Here is a 19,009-nt window from a genome sequence, read left to right as displayed (position 1 = left end):
CTGGTTTGCCTGTAATTGGATTTACACCATAATTTATACTTATTTTATTTTTATAAGCTAGTAATAGTGTATAATCTGTTGGTGAACCTAAATAAATAAATAAATTCGGTCTCTTAGATTCTGGATCCGCTGTTACTGTCCTTGGTAACAATAGTTATAAGATGTTGGAAAAAGAGGGTCTTAAATTACATACAGATCGCTTCATTTCGATTAAAGCTGCTGATGGTCAAACAATGCCTAGCATTGGATATATGGACCTACCTATTTCCTTCGAAAATGAAATCAACATGATTACCGCTTTTGTTGTGCCAGACGTTAAAATTGATGTCATACTAGGGGTTGACTTCTGGCGCAAATTTAATATTTTCCCGAAACATTTTAAAAGCATAACTTTTTCCAATACCCTTATTTCAAACGCAAATCTTGATTCTGACCTTCCATCCTTCATACAAGCATACGATCATCTGTCGCAGACTGAAAAATCTATAGCAGACAATATTATTGCAAAATTTAATGACATCTCTACCGAGTCTAAAGGTTTGGGCGAGACAAAGTTGATCACTCACCACATTGACACCGGTGATGCACAGCCCATTCGACAACGCTATTATCGGCTCTCTCCCGAAAAACAGCGCATTCTTGTCGAACAGGTTGATCAAATGCTAGGTCTTGACGTTATCGAGCCCTGCGAAAGCGCTTGGTCATCTCCTGTTCTTATAGTAACCAAAAAGAACGGCCAATCTCGTTTCTGTCTCGATAGCCGTAAACTAAACTCTGTGACCAAATGCGACGCGTATAATTTACCTTACGTATCAGAGATTTTAGATAATCTTCGGGATGCTCGTTATTTATCAAGTCTTGACTTATCTAAGGCATTCTGGCAAATCCCAATAGCCACCGAAGATCGGGACAAAACGGCGTTCTACGTGCCAGGCCGTGGAACTTTCCGTTTCTAACGTACTGCATTCGGACTGACAAATGCACCTGCCACTCAGCAGAGATTAATTGATTTGCTGTTCAGGGAGTTTGACCTCAAAGTCTTCGCTTATTTAGATGACATTATTATCGTCTCAAATGACTTCAAATCCCACGTTTATCTTTTACTGCGAGTGGTGGAAAAGTTAAAGCAGGCAAACCTCACCATTAACTTGGAAAAATGCCAGTTCTTTCGGAGTCAACTTAGGTATCTTGGATACGTTGTTGATAGTTGTGGATTACGTACTGATCCAGAGAAAGTGCAAGCTATCCTCAATTACCCGACACCTTCTTGTCGGAAAGATATTAAGCGCTTTCTCGGAACAGCCACATGGTATCGGCGTTTTGTTCCCAACTTTAGCACAATAGCAGGTCCTCTTAATAAGTTGACTTCAAGCAAGAAGGGTTCACCACCATTCATCTGGTCGGCGGAGGCTGATGCAGCTTTTAAGAAGCTGAAGGAATGTTTGGTTTACGCTCCTGTTCTATCCTGTCCTGACTACAACAAGCCATTTGAGGTGCATACCGATGCCAGTAACTATGGTGTGGGAGCTATGCTAACACAAACCATAGACGGTAAGGAGCACCCCATAGCTTATATGAGCAAGTCGTTGTCAGCGGCAGAGAAAAATTACAGCATTACAGAGCTGTAACTTTAGCTGTATTAGTTGCTCTTGAACACTGGAGATGTTATTTAGAGAATGGTAGACCGTTCACTGTCTATACAGACCACAGCGCCTTAAAATGGTCCCTGTCTCTAAATAACCCTACGGGTAGGCTAGCTCGCTGGGGTGTTCGACTGTCCGCGTTTAACTTTGAACTTAAGCATCGTCGCGGCGTCGACAATGTCATCCCAGATGCCCTTTCAAGAGCTCTTCCTGTCAATGCAATAAATACTTCAGGATCCTATTCCACAACCACAGATTCTTGGTACAAAAATATTTATAATAATTGCATTAATAAACCTCAAAATTTACCTAATTTTTTCATTAAAAATAATAGTTTATTTCGGCTTTCTAAAGATAAATATCATAATTTAACTTCAGAATTTTCATGGAAAGAGGTAGTTCCAAGTGAGTTAAGAGATCAAGAAATCAACGAAAACCACTCTGACCCTAAAGCTGGACATCTTGGTGTCTTCAAAACGTACCGTCGACTTGCGTTACGCTATTTCTGGCCAGGCATGCATCAGGATGTAGTGAAATTCGTTGGTTCCTGTACTAAGTGCCTCTCGTACAAAGCTCAGAACCATTTAACATTAGGAGAAATGGGTCGCCCTAAGCAATGTAGCCGACCATTTCAAATGATTTCTATTGACCTAATGGGTCCTCTACCTGTCAGTAGAAAACAACATAGTTATATTTTAGTAGTCACGTGTTGTTTTTCAAAATTTTGTTTGATCTTCCCTTTAAGGGCTGCAACATCTACTGCTGTCACTAAGATTCTAGAAGACCCAGTTATTTTAGTTCACGGAGTCCCTCAAACTATCTTCTTGGACAATGGCAGTCAGTTTATTAGTAAAATCACCGAATCCCTTTTTAAACAATATAACATTCCCAATATATTTTATACCCCTAAATACACACCTCAAGTGAACAGTGTCGAACGTTACAACCGGACAATTATAACTTGTATTTCTACATTTGTGGAGGATGACCATCGCACTTGGGACACTTTTATTACCAAGGTACAGTTCGCTATTAACAATTCGGTGAATGAAGCAACTGGTTTTACCCCTTCATTTTTAGTATTCGGAAGAGAGTGAGTCACCTGTGGTACACACTACGTTGATAACGACCTAGGAGACGAAGTTTTATTTTTACCCAGAGATTGGTATGCTGACAATTTGGGTTGCCTTTCCAACATATTTGGAGTCGTTCAGGCAAAACTCTGGCATGCACACCTCAAAAACTCGTCACATTATAATCTTCGTAGAAAAGCCTCTGAATTTAACGTAGGGGATATAGTTATGAAACGAGCTTACGTTTTAAGTGACAAGGACAAATATTTTAGTAAAAAGTTAGCACCAAAATTTATTAAATGTCGTGTTTTGGAAAAAAAATCTCCCTTAGTATATGTTTTAGCAGATATGTCAGGAAAGAATCTAGGTACCTGGCATATCAAAGATTTAAAATTAATAGGATTAAATAAATAATTTAGTACTTTTTTTACTCAAGATGATTTTTTTTTAATAATAAAATCCTTTCGTAGCGAGGGGGGTATTGTAACGTTGTATCTACATTACATAGGTTATTTTACATAAAATAATGAAATAAAAATAAACTAATAACATAAAATAATAAAACTAATAAATAATAAAACGTAAACACTTTTGTGCGCGAGCGTAGGCGAGTTTTTTGCTGTTCATAAAAAATGCATGGCTCGCTCGCGTCACCCGTCGCCCGGCTATCGCCATACCACGGCTGCGCTCGGTAATAGCAACACGTCATTATATTATGTGCAGTGACTTATCACGTTTGCCGTAAAATACCTAGTTGTATTATTTTTTTGATCACCGGTAGTCTTAACATAATATAAAAATAAGTTTCAAGGATTATCGTCACCCCGATAGGGTAAGTGTTGGACACGTGTTAATATTATTTGAGTAATTGTAAAACTTTGAAGTAGTTATTTTAAAATGTAGTATTTTAGCAAACATTTAATTTTCTTTTCAAAATTAATTATTCTTTCTTTGCTTTCGCTTTCTTTTTTTTTTATTGTAACTCCGTTCTGATTGTGAACAACTACACCTCCTGCTTACGGCTTCACCCTTAATGATAGACACGGACGCACGTGGTTCACAATCAGCGGAGACATAAGAATGTGGTCTTAAATGTGGACATCATTCACAGGGTTCCAGGATAAGATTTTGGAACGTTAAAGGATATAATTCCACCAAGTTCCGGTGATTAGTTACCCGGACACCGAGTATCGGAAATCACCTGTGACACGTCGAGTCATAACCTCCAGCTGAGGGGCCTGCACCGGCGTCTTCAACGTCAGGGGAGTACCGCGCTACAAGGACGAACTAGATCAACCAACAATACACCCTACGACCCTTGCTCAAATTTTATTTTAATTATTTTTAAATAAACATCATTTAAAGGCCGGTACGGGTAGTTTCATTTAAACCCCCCGTAACCGTAGCAAGGTATATTCAAACAATTAATATTATTTACCTTTACACTTGGTAACATACTAGTTATACGCGGTACTACCATACTATTCACTGCAATAGAAAAATTACTTTTTAAATTACTTAATACAAAGTTACAACTGTCCGCAATACATAACTGTATGTTTCCAATACCCGACACCGTCACCGGGCGCTCGTTCTTCAAGAATACTACACAATCCAAATTTCGCGCGTAAACAAACTGTAATCACAGATATTTGACTTCCACTGTCTAGCAAGCCGCGAATTACAAATACTTCATTACTTAAATTACTCATAACTCGAATGAGTGCCGTAGATAAAAAAAATATATTTAGTTGTTGAGACCGACGCTGACAAGGAAACCGGTTCTAACAATTCATCGTCCCTGGATCTGCGGCCGTCGCGGTAAGACTCCTGCATTTGCGACACAAATGATTTCATATTGTTGTTACTATTTGATACTGGATTCACCGCCGCTCTGTGCAATAAAACATTATGCTTAAATTTACACAATTTACATGGCTTATGCATACAATTATTTGCGAAGTGCCCACTGTTTAAACAATTAATACAAAGCTTATGCTTGGATACTAAGTTGTTACGTTCGTCTAAATTCATAGAAATAAAACTGTGACATTCATACAAACGGTGCGTTAGTGTTATTATTAGGCACCAGACTGGATGTTACAAAAGAGTTCCTTTCGTTTTTTGAGGTCCGTGTAATTTTGACAGTTTCCAAAAAATCCGCTCGGTTTCGTAAAAACGTCATAAATTCTTTCAACGTAGGTATTTCACCAAGAGTACATTTATGTTCTTCCCATAATCTAGAAGTAAAATGATCAAGTTTTGTAGAAATTAGATATATCACTAGTGTATATATATATCCCATTGGTCAACTGGTTGACCTAAATTTTTTAAAGCCTGCAAATTTTTTGAAACCTGATCAATAATTAAACGTAACCCAATATCGGATTCCTTAAGTATATTTTCAATACCAAACAAAGACCTTACGTGATTAGTGATTAGTAGTCGTTTATTATTATATCTCTGACACAAAAGGTCCCACGCTACATTGTAATTATCTGAACAAAATTCAATTGATTTGATAACTGATACAGCGCTGCCTTCCAACGATGACCTTAAGTAATGAAACTTATTAATATCACTCAAGCTTTCATTGTGATGAATCAATGAAATGAATGTATCTCTGTATTCTAACCTCTTGTTATAACATCCGTCGAAAGTAGGTAATTTAATAGTAGGCAATGCAATGTTGTTACATATAGAATTTTCTAATATACACGACTGATTACCAACCAATGTATTAGATAAACTTTGGCGCTTCCCGCTAAGATTACAGGCAGCATCTATAATGGATTGAATTTTCGACATTAATGAAAAGAAATTGTTTTCAATCTTCTTTCTTTCTGGCTTCTCGTTCTATTAATTGTTCATTAAAATCTTCAAACGACATTTCTATGTCGGTTTACAAACTATCAAATAAAGCTAGGTTTAACTATCTAATTTATTTAATCTTAATTTCAACTCGGAAATCTGTTGGTTATTTAATTTTGACACACTTATTTGCGATAAAGTATCCAAATAATTTTTTCACACAGTTAATTGACCCTTCATACTGCTACGTTTTTTAATTAATTTTTCTACATTATCGTTACTCTCTACCATTTTGTGGGAATTAAAAATGCACAAACAAACAATACAAAAATACAAATACTTATAAAATACCTATATATCGAATACCTCGATAGTTCAGTTCGGTTACACAGAGATATTTAATTGCAATTACTGCAAATTACTTACGGTTTTAATATCACCCACACAATACGTACCACACAACGTTAGCAAGTAGAACGGCAATGGCTTCTTTTTAATAATTTATATCCAGTAATATCTAATTTTTTATCCTGGTCACGGCACCATTTTCTTGTTCATGCAACAAGAAAAACTTCAATCCATCTTTTTATACATATATTTTGCTGCCTTAATAATATTACAAATGAAAGATTTAAATTAATTTCGTGAGAGTGGCGCTTACGCCGACTACCTCGGCTTCAGTCTGGCGATGCCCGCCCCTCCCCTTACGCTGCTACCAGTCGTGCTCTGAGGCGTGAACATAAGTAGTTAATAAGAACTGTGTGTTAGAAACTTTAAGTTAGGTTAGTGTGTAGCTTAAGTACCTTTTATGTATAATTTATTTGGTGTTTTCATTTAAATAATATGTGTACTTATGTCTGTTTCTATTTTTGCTTGCTTTTATAATTGGATTATTGTTAGCTGCAACAATGGACACAGATAGTCTGAACGACTCCAATTGTGCAGACTTCGCAGCTGACCGTAAACGCTCACTTTTTAGACGACAGCGTAATACCGGTGACAAATCCAACTCGGAAACGGAGACGGAGGACACTGTCCGCAGAAGGGCCACGTTGGCCAGAAAAAAGAAGAGGCGGTGGGCCATACCACGGGGTTGGGTCAGACTAAAACAGCGCTGGCTTGTGAGAGAGAGGAGGAGATGGAGGACCGCCTAGAGAGGCAATTAAGAAGTGAGGCGTTCCGTAAGCCACCACCTCCGCTGAGGTGGGCACAGCACTCGAGGAGATCCTAACCAAGTATCTGGAGAAGATGGTGGGTGAGGAAATGTTAAAACGGGATAATAAAAGAGCCCATAAGATTATAGAGGTCGCCCTGAAATCGGGAAACCTTTTAAGGTATATGTTCGTGACCTCAAGGTCGCCGCGAGAGACATGGAGGCCATCGTGGAGGTCTTGACTTACAGGACCCCTGATGAAGAGAGCCGTCAGCTTCGGGAGGAGGCTCGACGGCTGGTCTACGACAACGACCGATTAAGGGCTCGTGTCACTGACCTAGTGGGTGACCTTAAGGCGGTACGATGTGAATTTTCAGAGCGTATGGCCTCAGTGAAGCTACCGACGGTGGGGCGTCCCCACCATAAGGAGATGGTTGGGGAAATTGTCGCTGCCGTCAGTGGCGACCTCTTGAAGATTGTTGGGAATATGGTGGACGCCAAGCTGGCAGGCTTAAATGATCGACTGTTGCCGGCTCCAGTGATGCGGCCGCCTTTGGCAGCCGCGAAGAAGAAGGTTGTGTTACTACCCAGGGCGGGTCCCTTCCCTGAAGTGGTGGCTGACACCTCAGTAGATGTGACTTCCTCATGCCCTCCTTCGGCCCCCCCAGTGAATCCCTCTGGACAGACTGAAGTGTGGACTATAGTGGCACGGAAGGGGAGGAAAGAGAGACAACAGCCGGCTCTGGCAGTCACATCGTTGATGGCACCGGCTAATGCAGCTCCGGTGACAAGAGGTGGATATCGCCGGAAGCAAGTGGTGGAGCCTGCCAAGCCAAACGAGTCGGCGAGGCCTATGAGGCGGGAAGAGCCAAACAGGCAGCCACAGGTGAAGGTCAACCTGAAACCACCTTCGACGGCAGCTGTGGTTATCACGTGCGGAAGGAAGCGTTGGCGGATGGTGCCACCTGTGCCCAAGCTCTCGCAGCTGCTAAAGAGCGTGTTAGCCTGGCAGAAATAGGTGTGGAGGAGGTCTGCACAAGAAAGACGGCCCTTGGAGGGCGGATTCTAGATCGGAGGGCCTGAGCAAAATCAGTAAGCTGACAGGCTTGCTCAGGAACTTCGTGGTGCCCTCGAAGGGATTACCACGGTCAACCGTCCCGTCAAGTCCGCTGATGTGAGAATCAGTGGGCTAGAGGACAGTGTGGTGGTTGAAGACGTGATGGCGGCTATTGCTGCCAAAGGAGGGTGCCCTAGCGAACAGGTGCGAGCCGGCCGCCTTGTGATGGATAGCCTCAAAAGGGCAAACTTAACTGTAACGCCAAAATCCTGTTCTTGCAGTCGAGGACGACTCTCGTTCCACATCCGAAACATATGAAAACTTTTTAAAAGTTAGCCAACAACAAACTTTTACGTCTAATACGATAATCGAAGAACACAACGAATCCTTGCTAAAAAGCAAAATGTAAACTAATCGTTTATCCGACCGCCATTGACCTTGATGAATTCCGTACTGTTCAGAAATAATTGACTTATCTAACAAACAAGACAGCTTAAATGACATTCGCAATATCGAACGTGAACTTTATACATACTATAGCACTTCGAATGATAAACATCTTTACACGCACTTATTTCTTAAAGTTCATCATTACGACACTATTCATTATAAAGGTATTTTTAATTTACTTAAAAGTTACCGTGACATGATAACGACATGGTATATGGAGGAGAAATAATTTGCAGTTTCAGACTTTCAAGACCCCTTTTACAAACTTACGTTCACCACAATCTATAATATGCTATCATTCTATTCCATGATACGGGTATTAAGATACATATCTATCACAACAATATCTTATTCCCTACTCCAAGTGAAATACCTACTATTTTAAAAGATAATCACGACTCTCCGACCGCTGGACATCCGGGTATAACTAGAATGTATGACAGGCTCAAAACAATGTATTGGTGAACATATGCGAACAGACATTGAGACATACGTAAAAAATTGCAAATCATGTCAAATTAACAAACCACTCCGACAAATTATCAAAGCCCCTATGATTATAACATCAACTGCTAGTAAATTATAATTTCAAATTTATCCTAACACTACAAGACAATTTGACAAAATACTCACAAGCTTATCCGATGCGCACTAGTTCAAAATCTCGTTCACTTCATCTCCCATATAGGTCTACCTAAGATCATATCACTATGATCTTCATTACAATCATCACAAATTATAATTATAATTCCGACCAAGGAACAAACTTCTGCTCTGATGTCTTCAAACAACTCGAAAGACTTTTTGGCATCAAACACATATTCGCTGCTGCTCATCACCCCCAGACATGTGGGGCGTTAGAAAGGACCCATTCGACCATAAAAGAGTATTTAACATCATACATCGACGACAACTCTCACACCTGGTCACTATATATATAGAAACCGCAATGTATGTATAAACCTTATATTCCTAGGTCCATAGACCATCTTGAAAACAACACTTAAACAGACTATATAGAGACATACAAAATCGGTGACATGGTTTATCTGCGATGTCACCCCACAAACAAAACAAAGCCTTATCCCCCCCTACATGGAAAGGTCCATATAAAGTAGTTAAAATAAATGGTTACCATACAGTTACCCTTTCAAAAAACCGTAAATATATACGTCATCATTACGATGAAATAAAAGCCGCATCATCATAGTAGTTCATATTCATTTCAGGTACATTTTGTGCACAGGGACTGTAGCTTGGCAGTATATAGAAAAGATAATACATAGTCCCGGGCTGTATTCTAAAAAACATCGAACTACTGTTTGAAAAAGTAAACATCTATTGCAAAGATCATTCGTCAAGCTCTATCCAAACCAATTGCTTAAATTCGAATACGTCCTTGAAAACTCAACATTCGGATAACATAAACAAATTCTCTTCCATTTCCTATTTAATCTCTTGTGAACAACCGAATCGTTTTAAACGCGGCCTCTTCGACGCTGGTGGTTCGGTCTTAAAGACATTTTTTGGAACTTTAGACTCTGATGATGCGGTAAAGTTTTCCGAAGCCATCGAAAATGTTCAATCTGACGAAAAGGAGCTTTCTCGTTTAATGCGCGATAACATACATGTAATTCTATCCACCATTTCTACTTTTAATAGTTCTGTATATAAGTTGAATAAAAACGAAATGCGACTGAATCATAACTTAAATGTTATTAATAAAGCGTTTGATAAAATAATTAATTCAAACGATAAAATACAAATAAGGACTCAATTGAACTCGTTACTAAATTCACTAGAAAACATTATATTAATGATCTCTTTCAAAATAGACGATATCAACAACACTATCTTATTCAGCAAATTGAATATCCCACCCATTGAGAACTGTATAATGAGCTCGAACGACATCAAAATGAACTCCCTAAACGCTATGACTACCAGTACAGTTATCGTTACAAAAAATTCACGAAATTATTGATATATCTAACTAATTTCTTAATATCATAATTATAAGATTTGCAATGTTTATAAGGTCATTCCACTTCCTACAGCTTACGATGTTGTGAAACCCGATACCATTGTTTTAATTGTACCTGTTAAACAATACTTGACGATAACGGCCGACCATATGTTCTACTCACTTAGAGACAGTGAGTGTAAAGTGATAAGAAATAAATTCTACGTGTGTGATTTAGACAACGTTTATTCTACTTTCGCAAACCCGACATGTGAAACAGTGTTATTGACTGAAATTGTTGACAAACTCCCAAATAAATGTGAAGCGAAAGTGATTAGAGGACACAACGATTGTAACGATGCGTTACACATTGTCTATTTTAAAATATTATATAAATATATACTATTGTTTTAGCTTATGAATTGTGATTTAAAAAAAAAATTATACAACATTATAATAGTCATTGCTAAAGATTACCGTTAGGCGCAAGCGATAGGTGCAGCGACGTATTATACGATTATATTATTTAATCAAACGAGCATGTAACCGAAGTTGTCCGAACGGCCCCGCCCGAGTCACCTTGAACCGCCAGTCGTGTCCGAATCGCTTAAGATGAGAATGGCCTTTTTACGCGACTGACTTAGCCACGTGTACACTAGCCACTAGTAGTAATAACAAATTATATAAAACGAATTCTTTCTTTTCTCAATAAGTGTGTGTTTTCTTCCGCATTAGGGTAAGTTTTGAATGGCACATAATATAATGAATAGGTATTGATCATTTTATCAGCTAGCTTTTTTTATTTCAGCCTTTTAGTTTTCATTTTGTGTATGTAATTATAGTAGTCTTCATTTATTCATTATGTTTAATTCAGCTTTGCTTATTCACTTTTGATATAGTTTAGTTTAGTATTAATTTGTTTACACTCATTGCAACAGCTCAATTTTATTGCATCATCTTTTTACAAGACAACTTTCAAAAAGGATAACATTTTCTATTAGCTTGTATTTTAACTTAATATTGTTTCTATTACCCTTTTCTATTAGCCTTCAGCTTTTATTTTATTGTAAATTCCGTTCTGGTTGTACCTACACTATCGGCAACTCTTCTATGTGTTAATATCGAACCTGTTCGTGTTGCCGACGTTGATACTTCAGAACGGAAATGAAAGACCACGTGCTAAATTCCGGTGTTCTTGATAAAGTTTTTATGTACAAAATTAAATTCTCTTTGGAGTCCTTTTTATTTCGAAAGTATATCTTGTGAACTTTAAATCCCAATTTTAAAAGTGTGATACTTACTTTTGAAGGCCAGTGTATTATCAGAATGTATAATAACGTCAATAAACATTTTTTCTTTCTTTCTTTCTTTCTTATGTATGTAATTACTAATTATTGAGTTGAATTAAACAAGTGTTTATTAAAAATTGTTTTTTCTTTTTTTATTAACTGGGTCTCAGTTAATAACCCCGTAACAGTACACTTACCTCCATTACATCCGTGGACGGGATAGTACCGAGTGTGCCCACCTTGCAGGTGGGTACAGCGGCTCCCCAGGGGGAGCTTGAACACATGTCGTCGTAATGGACAAATGCGACACGGTTCGAGCTCCTCCAGGGGAATTCAAATCACTCGGCGTGGGCACAGGACTTGTTTCTGCAGTCCATGGCCGAGTGGGGCGTGGATCTGGCGATAGCGGCGGAGCCGTACAGTGTCCCCGTGAGCAGCAACTGGGCGGTGGACCGTCGTGGTCTGGTCACCGTTGTGACGCGATCAGGGGGTCCACCCCTGATAGTTCAATAACGAAGAGACGGCTTCGTCGTAGCAGACTGGGGCCCTCTAACAGTGGTGGGGGTTTATTTCTCCCCCAACAGACCACTGCGGGAGTTTGAGGGCTTCCTGGCCGACCTGGGACCAGCTATAAGGAGAGCCAGGTCACGTGCAACAATGGTCATGGGGGACCTCAACTGTCGCTCGCGCAACTGGGGTGACACCATGACTGGGGTGCGCAGTGGCACCTTGTTGGCATGGGCGGTTGAGGCTCACTGTCCTTAACTCTGGGGGAGTCGCGACTTGTGTGCGGCCTCAGGGCGAGTCAATAGTCGACATCACTCTCGCCTCCCCTAAGGGCAAGAAAGAGGGACGCCTATGCCTCATTAAGAAGGAGGGGAGGCCCGATGACTCTCCGGCGGCTTACCGACCAATAGTCCTGCTGGATGAGGTCGGTAAATTGCTGGAGTGGAATGTGGCCTTACGCTTGAGTCGAGGGGCCTAACTTATCCGAACACCAGTACGGGTTCAGGAAAGGCCGCTCGACACTTGATGCCCTCACAGAGTTGAGGGGCCATGCTGAGCGCGTGGTGGCGGATGGTGAGCGAACATTGGCGGTGTCCCTAGACATTGCCAACGCCTTCAATAGTCTCCCGTTCGGCGTGATCAGGGAGGCCCTCGACTATTTTGAGGTGCCTCAGTATCTGCGCCGAATAATGATGGACTACCTAGTGGGGCGCCAGGTGGCCTTCATAGCGGGAGACGGGAGGATGAAGCGGCGTCCCGTAGAGTGTGGAGTAGCTCAGGGTTTGGTGCTGGGTCCGCTCTTATGGAATATGGGCTATGACTGGGTGTTGCGAGGTGCGCTTCTGCCCAAAATGCGCATCATCTGCTATGCAGACAACACCCTCGTAGTAGCCCAGGGGGGGGGGGTCCTTTGAGGAGGCGGCCCTGCTGGCCTCGGTCGGGACGTCTCTGGTGGGTGGAGCGAATCGGGATGCTGGGGCTTAGGGTGGCGTTGGATAAAACAAATGCCATTCTGTTCCACGGACCTCGGAGTGGCCCACCTCCAGGCGCTGCGTGCTGCGTGCTCCGTGGATGGAGTGCATGTCCCGGTGACTCCCAGTATGAGGTACCTGGGACTTGTATTGGATGGCCGCTGGGGCTTTGAAGCGCATTTCAAAACCCTCGGAGAGCAGCGGGTGATAGCCAACCGCATAGCTAGGTGGATTGTTGCAGGGAAAAATACTCAGCTATATTTTAGATTTGGTTCCGGTCTATGTATTCTATACAGCACCTTGTATTCCATTTAGGCTTTGTTTTGTCTTGAAATAATGTACCTAGTATTCATCATTCATTCGGCGATAAGCGAGTGTTAATATTGACGTAGTGTTTAAAAATCGATATAAAAAGATAAAGTGCCTATGCATTAGTGAATTAAGTGTAAACATAAAGTTTCAGTCTAAATAAACATGTATATTGTTAACTAAACTTAATAATCGTAGAATAAAGTAAAAAATGTAGTTATAAGTTAGTGACGTGTGTGCTCGTAACTATTGCATCATCTTTCATTAGGCGCTAAGCAAAGTGACTTAATATCATCTTTCGTTACATCACCGGCATTGGAGATAATAAGAGAAGTACTTTTTCTGTATTGGAAATAATATTAATATATTCAGTATCTTCCTATAAGTAGTCTGTAATTATATAATTTTAATACCCCAAGTGACTCAAACTTTTCTCAAAACTTTTTATATAAACGCCATCTAGTTCTTCAACCTAAAATTATTCAATATACTGGATTGTCTTACTTGGAACTGTTTTAAAACTTAATTGAACTATAAAGTAGCAAGAAATTTAATAAGGTGTAGCTGTAGTTAGTAGCAGTAAAAACCTAACGAAACCCCGTGAGTGTAGAAGTTGAAGGGCAACTTACGTCTATTTGTTTGTTACGTAGAAACAAAATAACAGGGTGCGTAAAATTTAAAACGCTACTACACTACGCTCACCAATCTCTGATTTGAATATGAAGGGAGGATCACAACCTGATTAAACTAAGCTCAAAGAAACGAAAAAGCAAATAACTCTTCGCAAGAGGAAACAACTGGATCATGAGAGTAGTATAAAACAAGACCTAGCAGAATTCCGCAGTGAAATGATGTCCTTTTTTCAACTTTCACGAAAAATCAAAACCAAAATCTACAAAAAATGCGCAACGAAATAACATCAGAAATTAAGGATCATGTGACGTCTCTTACAGAGAAGATAATTGAGGATCAGGCACAAATAAATGCAAATATTGTTGAGCTCGAAAGTAAATTATGTTCCGTGGGGAATAAAATATCCAGCCTACCGACCCTTCACAAAAAGCTTGAAGAAGCCGACGAAAACATATCAAGGCTAAATTCCGAGATCAACAGTTGCAAACAATTCTCAATGCTCAATAACCTTGAGATATCTGGCGTCCCTCTTACCAAGGGAGAAAATTTATATAACATATTTCAAGGAATATGCACGCGAGTTGGGTTTAAATTACTGAAGAGCGACGTCGACACTATCCATCGGGTACGTCGCTTCCAATCTAACGTGAAAGACAAGCAACAGCCGATACGTCACCCTGCTATAGTGGTTAAAATGACTCGCGCAGACGCAAGGACGAGCTGCCTATCAAGTTTTGTCTCTATTTTGTTACGTTTAATTACCATGTTATAATATTCCATGAACACTTATGTAGAATATTCACCATAAATTATTTTATCAATATCATTAATTCATATATACATAATTCAAAGGCACCTAATGTTATCATTTTGAAAAATTTCAAAAAAAATTTTTATAATATAAAACATTGCTCACGTTTGCGAGTTCTAAAATTATTTATTTGTGCTGTTAACAAAAATGATCTCTAAGAATTTTAATATTTATTATCAAAATACGAGGGGATTACGAACTAAAACACATACATTTTTCTCCCAAGTTTCACACTGTAACTTCGACATCATCTGTATAACAGAGTCCTGGTTAACCTCACATTTTTATGACAATGAATTGTTCGACGGTAGTTTTAGTGTATACCGATGCGATAGGTCGGGAGAGGAGAGCGGGGCGGCGCCAAATAATTTGTAGTATACTTACTGATTTATTGTAAATACTATGACATGCAATGGTTTGTGCTATGTTTTAATGCCAAAAGTTTTCCTGAAGTACAGTAAAATTTAAATTTATGTTTGACATTGGTTAGTTTTCAAATAAAATCAGACAAAAATTTTCATACAAAGGCTTTTATTTTCTTAAAAGAGACAATGCTTATACAAAGTAAAAATTACTCATCACATCCTACACTATTATCGTCATCCTCTATTTCTACATTGTCATCATCATTAATATCGACGGCTCCTAAGTATACTGAGTCAACTAACAAATTTTAAGAATTGCACTTTTTTGTGTATTAACAATAATTAGATCATTTTCTATTAACCTGTAAAAGAAAAAAAAACTTTATAAATAACCAAAAAAAATAGCGTATACTCGATCAAGTATAATAATTTATTTATTTTGCACACAGTAAACTGAGTCTTTTTTTTTTTTTTTTTTGAGAGGAGGCAATACTGTTATGTATTTACGCCTCGGAACGGGGCGTAATATGTCGGACTCGAGTGTCCGCGTAAGCGGACGCCCCATACCGACTAAAACCTCCTCTGTGCTGTTAGCAGCCCTGGCTTTCACAGCGAAGTAGGACGTGGGCCGTGGAGGCCGCAAAGACTACGCAACAACAGTCGCGGGGCGTCTCCTAAGGAGACTCGAACCTCAGACCGGCTGTGTGCTTGTGGGAAGGAGAGAGAATGAAAATGAAGATGAAATGAAGATGAAAGATGAAAAGGTGATAAGAGCACACTCGCCGGCGAGTGTGGTGATGTTTTGTGTAATGTATGTAAGTGTGTATGTATGTGTTTATGATTGCATGTATGTGTGTTTGTATGTATGTACGTAGTGTAAATGTTTGTGTGCATGTATGTTTGTGTTTGTGTCTGTTTGTGGAGTGTGTTTGTGATTGTGTAAGTGGTGTATGTCAGTCCGTCAGTCAGTCCGTGTGTGAGTGAGTGTAGTGAAGCGATTACAGGACGAGGACTAACGTCTCGTCGGGTATCAAAACAATGTGTGGTGTATCTAGGGTGCGGGCCGCTGGCCATCGTCAGAGTGACGAGTGCCAGTGGTTTGCGGTGGTTGACCGCGCCTACGCCTGCGGAGGCGGTGTGTGCGTGTCTGTGTCGGTGTTTGTGTGGGTGTCGCGTTCGCGATGGTGATGTCGTCATCCGGGTCTACCGTTACGTGTCTGGGACGTCTTATTGGGTTGAGACTATGGTGAAGGGGGGTGTACCCGCATGCCTTCCTAACCAAGATGTTGGGATGGTTAGGCGCCTTGTCAAAGAAGCGTCGCGAGATCTCTTTAAAGTGTTGAGCTATTGTCGGAAGCTCTAGGTCGCGGTGAAGGTCAACGTTTCGGATGAACCACGGGGCTCCGGTTGCCATGCGCGTGAATTTATTTTGAACTACTTGCAAACGACGTAAGTAGCTCGGTCGGGTGTGCGCGAAAACGACGCTTGCGTATGACAGTATGGGCCGTACGATGGTTTTGTACAGCGTCACTTTGTGTTTGAGCGGAAGTTTGCTTCGCCCACACACAAGTGGATAAAGGTGACTGAGGACAAATCGGGCTCTATTGCATACCGTATCAATATGTTTCTTGAAGTTCATATTGCTGTTGAACGTGACTCCTAAGTATTTGTAATCCTTCACCCACGGTATGGGTGTTTCATACAGTTTAATAACGTCAGTCGGTTGTTTTTTAGCGCGGATGCTATTCGCGTTACCGAAGAGTACCGCTGCACTCTTGGTGGGGTTCACTTGAATCCGCCATTTTCTGAACCAGTTGCCTAGTTCATCAAAGGCGGCTTGAAGCACTTTAATGTTCTTGCTCAAGGTTGAGCGGTTGGAGCCGAAGTAGAGTGCCGTGTCGTCAGCGTACTGAGCGAGCTGGACACTCGGAAACTTGGGAATGTCGCTCGTGAAGAGCGAGAAAAGAGTGGGAGAGAGGACCGAACCCTGTGGCACGCCAGACCGGGTCTGGGTGAGGATAGGGTGCCCTCTACTCGATATCGGAAGGAGCGATCGGTAAGGTAGGCTCGAATGATGCGCACGAGCCTGTCTGGCACTCCCAGTTGATACAGCTTGAATACTAAGCCGTTGTGCCATACCTTGTCGAAGGCCTTCGCGACATCGAAAAACACGGCTGCCGTGGTAGCGTGAAATTGACGCCGTATGAGAATGTACTCGGTGAGTCGGTGAGCCTGCTGCGGACACGAGTGAGCGGTTCTGAATCCGAACTGTATGTCGGGTATCAGGTTAAGCACCGCGATGTAATGATTAAGACGCGCGAGAATTAATCTTTCGTAAAGTTTCCCGATCGAGTTAATTAAACTAATAGGCCTATAGCTACTCGGATTAGCTTTAGGTTTATTGGGTTTTGGGATACCGATAACAATGGAACCCTTCCATTGTTCGGGGACCGCGCTATTAGACAATAGAATATTAAAAATGGTAACCAATAAAGTAATAAGGGTCGAGGGTAGGATTTTAAGAACCCTATTGTTTATAGTGTCGGGCCCCGGGGCCTTCTTGGAGTGAAGCTCCTTAATGATTTGCTTCACCTCTTCGTAAGAGGTGGGTTTTATTACCTCGCCTGAAGGGCTCAGAGCGGAGCGACGTTCAACTTCACGATCAACTTCGTCAACGTGTGTCGGGTCGGCTGCTGCATTTGGAGAGCACTGACTCTCGAGACTATCGGCGAGGCATTCAGCCTTCTCATCGTCATCGAGCGCCGGCTGCAGTCCCGGTCTGTCCAAAGGAGGCATGACAGTGGGCGGCTCCTGTTTGAACGCGCGAGGCAGCTTCCAGAAAGCCACATGTGATGGCTTAAGGTTGCCGAGCAAGCGGTCCCAACGTTCGCCGCGGAGTTCCGCGATACGTTCCCGTACCACCCGCTGTAGGTAGCGGAGGTGGCGCCTATTCTCGACCGACGGATACCTGTCGTAAAGTCTAGTGGCTCTGTGCTTCTGTGTGAGTAAGTTCCTGACCTCTGGAGGCAGGTTTAGGCGATGCGGTTGCATCGTCGGAACCTGCCTGGAGCAGGCCTTGATCCTACTCTGTATATGTGACGTCACATGAGAGATAGCACTGTGAGCCGTGTCGACCGAGTCGATGACGTCCGGTATAGGGTCAAGGTCGTCGGACTTGATAGACTCGAGATCCTTTTCCAGCCGTTGCCAGTCGATCACTGTTTTCGTCGGTGGTTGAAAGTTAACCGGTGGGCCTAGATTTAGGACGACGGGCCGGTGGTCTGACTCTAATTCGTGAAAAACCTCGATTGAATTTACATTGAGCGTTACGTTCTTAAGTAACGCAACGTCTAGAATGTCGGGTCGGTGTGCGACGTTATCCGGATAACGTGTTGGTTCGTCGGGTGCTATTACTGAAAAGTTCCGCGTGTCTGTGAGAGAGTCTAATAAAATTCCGTTTCTATTTGTGGCTCTACTGTTCCAGCTGGAGTGTTTGGCGTTAAGATCGCCGCCCACTATGACTGCGGCCCCGTGGCCGAGTAATGCTTCTATATCTGTGTCTAATATTTGTTTCGACGGCGGAAGATAAGCTGAAATAGCAGTGATCGGCTGGTGATTCGCCATACTGACCCGGATGGCAGAGGCCTCGATGTTAGTGAGGACCGGAGGATCTATAGGTATACAGTGTAGAGACCTTTTAAAATAAATGAGGGTGCCGCCCATACGGGTGGTGCGATCATTCCTAACTAAGTTATAATTAGCGATACGCGGATCGCGTATACGTGGTTTTAAAAATGTCTCTTGCACTAAGAATAGGTCTAATTGATGTTCGTGAGCGAACTCCTTCACCAAGTCTAGTTGAGGCTTAAGGCCTTGGGCGTTAAAATACGCTATACGGAGCGTATGTGGTTTAACCCGTCCGCTTACGTAATTAGGCATCGCGAATGTTGTTTTTATACTTTAGCCCTATATCG

General features: G+C 41.4%; 1 long non-coding RNA gene and 1 pseudogene across 1 annotated transcript; both read left to right on the top strand.

Annotated features, from left to right (window-relative positions):
- Positions 1–2,742: 2,742 nt before the first annotated feature.
- LOC126973652 (uncharacterized) lies at positions 2,743–4,086 on the top strand. Its single transcript, XR_007731395.1, has 2 exons — positions 2,743–3,548; positions 3,828–4,086. It is a non-coding gene; the product is annotated as an uncharacterized LOC126973652 (long non-coding RNA).
- A 10,041-nt stretch (positions 4,087–14,127) lies between these two features.
- Positions 14,128–19,009, top strand: part of LOC126973554 (uncharacterized) — a 32,104-nt pseudogene continuing 27,222 nt past the window's right edge.

Source organism: Leptidea sinapis, chromosome 29, assembly GCF_905404315.1.
Source record: "Leptidea sinapis chromosome 29, ilLepSina1.1, whole genome shotgun sequence".
NCBI classification, from domain to species: Eukaryota; Metazoa; Arthropoda; class Insecta; order Lepidoptera; family Pieridae; genus Leptidea; species Leptidea sinapis.
The sequence above is the reverse complement of the archived record's forward strand: the minus strand, read 5'-3'. Positions and strand labels throughout refer to the sequence as shown.